An 8739-nucleotide genomic window follows, 5' to 3' on the forward strand; every position below is an offset into this window, starting at 1 on the left:
AACTGAGTATTTTGTTTTAAATTACAGTTCAGAGAAGAGCTGACTGAAGCATTTCCCAAGTGATCTTGATGCTGAATGTCTCCTTAGGAGGTCTAAGAACAGAGAAGAATGAGCCCCTTGAAGGCTGACCCTGTTTGGACAACCTGCTCCTCACCCCCAGCCTCACCATGTCTGACATCGCCCACCTGGGACTGACATCCCTGTGCCCTGCAGCAGAACCTTGTCCCCTGAGCTCTGCAGCTGGCTGTCCCAGCCCATTGCACCATGTCCCACCTGCTCTCCTCAGGGCTCTGCCTGCACACAGGCCCAGGAGAAATTTTCCTGTTTGTGAGGAAAGAATGGAAAAGCCTGAGCAGTTTTCCTAAACAACAAACCCCTCTGAGGAACCACATCATCAGTCCAGGCTGTCTGGAATGATGTCACCTTCCTACGAGGGACAGTGTGACCAGCAATGATCTCTGTAAGCAGAATTCTGAATATTTCAGCTGAATTCTCTGTTCTTTCCCTGGATCTCTGTTGCAGCTGGAAGCTTCTGGTGCTACCCTCACCTTTAAACCTTCTTTTGAATGCAGACAGATGTTCCCAGGTGTGTTAAGCAGGATTTGCTCAATATTTATACAAAACCTTTGTGTTCTGTAGGAGTGAAGGGGCCATTTTGACACTGAGGGGGTGACATGGAAGCAAGGAGTCAGTTGTGACACTGGGGTCCCATGGAACCAGGGGCCATTTTTGCTCTGCAGAACCAACACAGCTGCTGGACCTTTCCTGATTTCAGGAATCAGGCTTGATACCGAAATTTTAGAGTGTTTCATTGGCAGCTGGGATACATGGGGGGATATTTCCTCCAAACCACGTGTGCCTGGTCAAGACAGGTTCCAGGTATGAATACACATTGATCCACAAGCCCACACCTCCCTGCCCACCCATCTCCACTTTCTCCTGCTTTGTATTAAAATTAGATGCCACCCCTCCTGGTGGTTGTGTTTGGTGGTTTTTGGGATGAAGGCTGTGTGTCTTCCCCAGTAATTGCTGTTTGACCTCTACTTTTGGGCAGGCACAGTGGAGGTTTGGCTCTCCCTCAGGTCAGTTTGTCCCATTCAAAACCACCCATCTGGTCCTGGCTGGTTTCTGGAGCCACAGGTTTCTGCTTTGTTGGGTTTGTGCAATAGCCAGGTCTTGTTTTGCTGAGTTTTTGCAATATATCTTAATGGTTTTTCCTGGTAAATATGTTCCTATGTGGTTCATTACATACTGTTTCTGCTATGTGTTCTAAGTCCCATCCACTCACGTAAGCATATTATATGCTTTAAAAATTCTGAAATTTCAAAACCATAGATGTTCCCCATCTCATTTCCCCCCTTTTCTTCTAAATGATGCAAATTCTTTTGCTTTCTAAGATACCTATCATACTCTCTATGACTGTCTTTACCCAGTTGATTTGATAACAGGATAGGCATTGTAGCCATTCTTTGTGACTGTTTCAAATTCCAGAAAATCATAACCAAGAACAAATCTTAAACTGATCAGAACTAACAAAACTACTGTCAGATGACACAATCAGTGTAGAAACCCTGCTGCACTAGGAGACCACCCAAAAAATACATCCCACCAGTGGTGAGATGTGTCTCCCTCCAACCTTCTATGGTCTCCTTATAGTCTGTCTCATGGTCTATTGTGATCAAGATCTTCTTTCCCATACTTCTCATTTCTTTCAGAATTTCCTGAATATCTCTGTGTTTTAGTAGCTCTATAACTAGAGTGAGATTCATTCTTCTGGGCACCGACATTACATCCTGCACAGTTGTCATGTTTGCCTTTATATACTGATGTGATACAACAGGTGCCCAAGAGGAGAAATTGCACCCCTCAATTTTGACCAAGTTACAAATGCACAAATCAGATTGTGTTTCCTTTATAATGAGCTCGTCCACTCTTATGGTGGGGCATGCTGTTCTGAGGCATACACAACCCTGATCTATATATACCAGCAAGGTTGTCTGGTTGACTGAATGGATTCTGAAGAGACAGATGCTTTGTTGTGTATCCAGGCAGATATCTCGGTCATTGTTGACATTTCCTTCACATCCAAACCTCAGTTGTTTTCTTGTGGCACATAGCTCTATGTTAATAATCTGCCACTTCCCTTTAACCTCTTGTGCCCACGTTCTGTGTTCAGATAGATGTGGCACAGTTCCCTCATGGTTTAATTCTAAAAGCCTTGGTTTCACATCCCTCTGTTTTAAGCCTGAATTCAGAACAGTTAGTGAAGCATGTGTCACAACATTCAGTACCAATTTGAATGGGTTTTAGAAGTCCCTGATGGAATCCTTCCTGAACAAATGCAAATTTGCATCCCCAGACATCTTTCCCTGTCCAGACAGTTGTGTTTGATATTTGTAACACCTGCCACAGAGACTTAGGAGAGTCAAAGTCAGAAGCTTTCCCCTGACACATAGAAATGCCAGTTCCATTGTATATAGGAGGTCTTGCACACATGTCTGCCATAGCCATGGCTGTGATCATCAGAGCCACAGCTTTCCAGGCTGCACCTGCCTGATTCTCCATGGTGACTGTGAAGCCTTTTTAATTCCAGTGTGATGTCTCTATGCTGCTTGTTCTCTGATCTTGATGGCAGGGAAGGAGGTGAGGAGCACCTGGTATGGTCCTTCCTACTGTGGTTCCAAAGTCTTTTCTGTGAGAGACTTCACATACACACAATCTCCAGGTTGTACATTATGTACTGGTCCATCCAATCCCCTACACCAGCTTCTTTATACATGTTTCCTGATATTCCTGGGTTGTTTCCCTAGGGCCACCATGTATTCTGTGATAGTTTCTTCCCCTATTTGTGCTGATGTTCCCTTCTGTATTGCATAAGGTCGCCCATACAGGATCTCAAAAGGACTCAGCCTTTCCTTTGCCCTTGGTTTAGTTGGGATGTGTAAAAGGGCTAAAGGAAGGGATTGAGGCCAAGGCAGATTGACCTCCTGTCCTAATTTAACATTTTGCTGTTTGATTAAATGATTCATCTTCTGCACTTGTCCATTTGACTGGGGATGATATGGGGTATGTAATTGCCAATCTATACCTAAAGCATTACTAACATGATGTACCACATTTGCAATAAAATGGAGCCCTCTCTCTGAAGAAATGGCAGCTGGAACCCCAAATCGTGATACTATCTCTTTTACTAATTCCTTCACCACTTTTCTGGCCTTAGCAGTTGTAGCAGGGAAAGCCTTAGGCCATCCTGAAAAGGTATCAGTTCATAGCAGTAAATAACAAAACCCCCCTTTTCTTGGGAGTTCTGTGAAGTCTCTTTGCCATAATAGGTCAGGTACATTTCCCTTCTCAATTTCACCCATTTCTGGCTTTGTTTTTAGGATTAGTCTGGAGGCAGAGATCACATTGTTAAGTTACCTGCTTCACTGTAGTGTATCAATTTCTAGCCATGATGTTGTGATTGAAGTGTTCATACACAGTCTCTGGTCCCCAGTGTCTTTTCCTATGCTCCTCCCTTATTACAAACCATATTAGATGGCCAGGTATGATTACCCTTCCTTCTGGGGTATGGGCCCACCCCTCTTTACTGTATGTCTCATCCAAATTTGGAATTAGCTTCAGATCCTCTTTGTCATAATTTGGTTTACCCTCAAGGGAAATTTTCCTCTCTGGGATAAGAGCTCCTTCCAATGGTGCCTCTTTTTTTGCTGCTTCTTTTGCCTCCCTGTCTGCCAGCTCATTTCCTTTTCCTGATTCCAAGTATGCCTTTTGATGTTCTCTGATGTGTATAATTGCTATTTTCTTTGGGAGCTGTGCTGCCTCCAGCAATTTCAGAATTTCTTCTGCATGTTCAGTGTTTTTCTTTTGAGAGTTCAGTAGCTCCCTTTCCTTTCACATTGCTCCATAAGCATGCACAGCCCCAAAAGTGTTCTTTGGATCCATGTCTATGTTCACATTCTCACATTGGGTCAATTCCAAGGCTCGGGTCAAGGCGATTTCCACATTTTGTGCAGAGGTATTGACAGGCAATGGTTCTGACTCTGTTACCTCATGGCTGATGGAGATGCCATATCCTGCCTGCCTTTTGCCATTCAGGACATTGCTGCTTCTGTCCATGAACCAGTCCCCTGCATCTTCCACAGGAACATCCTTCAAATCCAGGCAGCTTGAGGATGTTGCTTCAATGGTTTCCAAGCAGTCCTGGTGTGCTGGTTCTCCTGTGTTTCCACTGAGGAAAGAAGCTGGATTGACAATGTTAGTGATCACAATCTCCACAGCATCCTGTTCTACCAGTATGGATTGGTATTTCAGGAACCTCTGTGGAGAAAGCCACTCCCTGCCCTTCATTTCTAATACTGCAGACACTGTATGGGACACCAACACAGTCATTTTTTTGTCCCAAAGTGAATTTTCAGGCTTCCTGGATATTTATCACTACTGCTGCTACCACATTCAGGCATCCTGGCTATCCTTTTGTGGTCACATCCAATTGCTTGGAGATGTAGGTGACTGCTCTGGGATATCTAAATCTAAATCTTGTGCCAATACTCCAAGGGCAATTCCCTGTTTCTCATGAGAAAACAAAAAGAAAGGCTTCCCCAGTTCAGGGAGTCCCAGAGCTGGAGCTGACATCAGGGCCTTTTTCAGTTGTTCCAAGGCTCCTGTGGCCTGTTTGTCCCATTGCAGATGCTTCTGTTCAGAGTTGATCAGTGCATACAGGGGTTGAACAAGCAACTCGTAATTATAGATCCAAAGGCGACACTGCTCAGTCATTCTGAGGAAAGTTCTCAATTCTTTTACAGTCTGTGGTTTTGGTATTTGGCATAGAGCCTCTTTTCAGGCTTACCCCACAATTCTTTGCCCCACATTAATTTCATACCCCAAGTAAGTGACTTCCTGCTGCATTACCTGGGCTTCCTTCTTAGACACTCGGTGCCCTTGGAGCCCCAAAGAGTTTTAGAGACTCACTGTCCAAGGCATGCAAGTGTCTTCTGTCTCAGTGGTGATCAGGATGTCATCTCTGTATTGGAGCAGTCTCCCCTTCCCGGGTGGGGTTTCCCAAGACTCGAGATCCTTGGCGAGTTGGTTGCCAAATATGGTGGGGAAATTCTTGAATCCTTGAGGCAGTACAGTCCAAGTGAGCTGGGTCCTTTGTCCACTTTTCCATTCCGAGGCAAATATCTTTTGGCTGGCTTCATGGAGAGGGAGGCAAAAGAAAGCATCTTTCAAATCTAAACCAGTAAACCAGGTTAGTTAAGGTGTCAGTACTGTTAACAAAGTGTATGGGTTTGCCACTACAGGACATAAATCCTCTGCTATTCTATTGACTGCTCTTAAATCCTGGACTACTCTGTACGTTCCATCAGGTTTGTGAACTGGTAATATGGGAGTGTTCAAATCAGATTCACATTCCCTTAACAGACCCCATTGCAAGAATTTTTCTATTACCAGCTGGATTCCTTCCCTACCCTCTCTTTTTAAGGGATATTGCTTTATCCTTACGGGTTATTGTCCCTCTTTAAGCTTTACCTCTACTGGTGATGCATTCTTAGCTCTTCCTGGCTTCTCAGTGGCCCACACACCAGGGTACACCTGGTTGATGATATCTTCACTGATTTGTCCTTCTATGGGAACCTCATTATTTGAATATCCTGAATATCTTGAGTATCCACCTCCAGAGTAACCTCCCCTTTTTCAAATCTGATTGTTGTATTCAATTGTTCAAACAAATCTCTTTCAAGGAGTGCATGTGGTGAATTAGGCATGTATAAGAATTTATGCAAGCCTACTAGTTTTCCCAATTTATGTTTTAGTGGTCCACAGAAATAAGCCTTTTCAGCTTGGCCAGTGGCTCTTTTTAACCATAATATAATCTTCTTCCATCTGAGTTAAAGCTGTGTTTAAAATCGAACACATTGCCCCTGTGTCAATTAAAAATTTTATTTGCTTTTGATCTTTTCCTTCCCCTAGCTTCATTATAAGCAAGGGATCAGCCAGGGAAGATCCCCCTGGTTCCTGTCAGTCTTCATTTACATTTGCCACTCCCCGTGCCCCTTTGTTTCCCTTTCCTCAGTGTTCTGGGCATTCATTTTTTCAGTGGCCTAATTGCTCACATAGAGCACATTCTTTTCTTCCTAGGCGCAGAGGGGGAAGCCCCTTCTTAAAATATTCATCTTCCTTTTTAACTACTGCCATCACCCTTCCTTGTTTCCCCTTATTCCCTTCTTCTCGATTGCTAAACACCCTCCAGGCTTCATCCAATAATATTTCTAAGTGTCTTCCTTCACTGGGTCTGAATTTCTGAAGTTTGCATCTTCTATCACCGGGGGATTGACCCAAAAATAATGACACTAACTGCTGTATCCCGATATCTGATCTGGGTCCAAAGGTGTGCTACGACGCATTGTGTCTCAGCCTGTCTGAGAACTCAGGTGGTGACTCAAAGGGACCTTGTTTAATAGCATATAAAGCTGAGCAGTTCATAGATTTGGGGATGGCTTTCTCTATTCCCTTTGCAATCCACTCCTGATATTCTTGTACCTTCTGTCTCCCTGCCATTCTATTCACATCCCACTTTGGGTCCTGGGGGGGAAAGAATTCCTTTACATCCTCCCCCATGTCTTACAGTGCTCCTGGGCCAAATCCCAGGGTACCTTTGGGATCAGCTGTTTCTCTGGTTCTGTCATTGCATGGAACAGTAACTGTATAGCATTCCAATCCGGGTTATGTGATTTCACTATTAACCAAAAGTGTTCAGCTATACTTTAATGCAATCCTTTACATTCCTTTTCCAAATTTCCAAATCATTGGTATTGAAGGGAACCTTTAGTAGCATCATTGTTCCATCTGCTCTCACTTCTTCTCTAAGAGGTGCCTGCAAAGGTGCTGGTTGTTCCCTCGGTTCGCCCTTGTATGGGAGGATGCTGGACTTCCCGGGGGTGTTGGAGTTTGATCTGGTGCCCTTCCTGGGCTCCCACCCAACTCTAGTGATGGAGGAGGGGAGATCATCCAGATCAGAGTCTTCTTCCTTATATACCTTGTCATTTTTAGTGCACTTCTGACCAAGACTACAGGCTGAGCAGCATCATTTTAATATATGTGAGACCCTTCTGTTTTCTCTTTCCATTGCTAGGATCAGTGGGTCTTGTGGAGGGTTAATACCACAATCCCTTTGCCATTCTGGGTGGTTCTGTTAGATGAAAAACATCTGTGTATGATGCCTCATCCCATTTTCCTTCCCACCTTAAAAACAACATTAAATTCAACATGGTGTTACAGTCCCATGTTCCATTTAATGGCCACTTTGCCCAATCTTCTGATTTCTAGAGAGGCCACCATTGATTAGAGTATTTGATGAAAACCCTTTTGCTCTCCGTTTCTCCTGTCCCCACAACTTCCTTCCAGTGGGTTAGTATACATCCTAAAGGGCTCCTCCTAGACACCTCTTTATTTTGCTGGGTCCCCATGATTTATCTCCTTATTTCTCTTATCTCCTCTCCCAAACCTCTGCTGGCAATATTCTTTCACTTCCTCCCAGTGCTCATCGAAAACGTGCCAATCCTTGGGAACTGAAAGACTCTTTGCACAGATCAAATTCACAATCTCACACTCAACCTGTATTAATTCCTGAATATGATGCCATGGGTCCGGGGTACACCTGGGGCATGTAGGCGTCCACCTCCTAGATCTGCAGTGCCACTTCCTTTTGCACCAATGACACTGTAGGAGGTCCCAGGCTGGATGCCACCTTGGTGTCCAAATTGCTGGTCCACACGCAAAGCAAGGAATTGGTCTAACCCTTCTAGGTTCCCTTTCGATTAGAGGTTGCTCCCAATCAAAACCCAGATAACTATCTATGGAATCTGTGAATATTCCTCCCAAGTGTACCTGCTCTACTCCCCCGTCCTCCCGTACCAACAGTACAAGTTTCCCTTGATCCCTCAAGAAATCCGGGGGCTCAATCTGGAGTCACCTAGAAAGGGCTTCCTCCTTGCTTGGTCGAGCCCTCCGCACTCACTCCCAGCTTCCACCACCTTTTTAACTCTGACAGTTTCCAAAAGAAATCACTGACCTGTCATTGACACTTACAGACACAAGAGGGCAGCATTACATCAGAAACAATAGAATCTCACGGCTCACAAAAGAACAGAAATCTTAACTTGTTGCAATGACAGTTAATAACACAAGAGGGCAGTGTTACACCAGATATTGCACAGGTCCACTACAGAAAACATAGAAGACATTCCCCAAAATCCGAACTCTCCACCACCAAAATGAGAGTGATGCAAACACAAAACACCAACCACCATATAAAATACTTCCTTCCACCACCCTACAACAAACAACAAGCACAATTTATGGCAGTTAGGGTTATAGCAGTGAGTTATGCTGTTAATAATGCTGAGAACACCTTGGTTCGTTCAAGTTATCTCCAAACTTGCTAGTGGCCACCCTAAGTGCTCAACAGAAACCCCTTTGCCGGCTTCCAAATACCTTCCCCAAACCTGTCAGCTCTGTGTGTCGGATGTCTCTGACACACTGTTAGCCATGTGCAGGCATCCCTAGTGTCTTACAGGCTGACCATACCTGGGGCCTCCCCCAAAACATTTTGGTCAAACGTTCCTCTAGGCCATATAGGAGGCTGGTTGCTCGTCCCCACAGAGAGTGACCGGGGAGCAGAGGTCAGCTCCAGAAAAAGTCCGGGGTGCACTGGGATGTCGACGTCCCCTGTGCTCC

The sequence above is a fragment of the Sturnus vulgaris genome, unplaced genomic scaffold (assembly GCF_052056855.1).
Source record: "Sturnus vulgaris isolate bStuVul1 unplaced genomic scaffold, bStuVul1.hap1 Scaffold_180, whole genome shotgun sequence".
Taxonomy (NCBI): Eukaryota; Metazoa; Chordata; class Aves; order Passeriformes; family Sturnidae; genus Sturnus; species Sturnus vulgaris.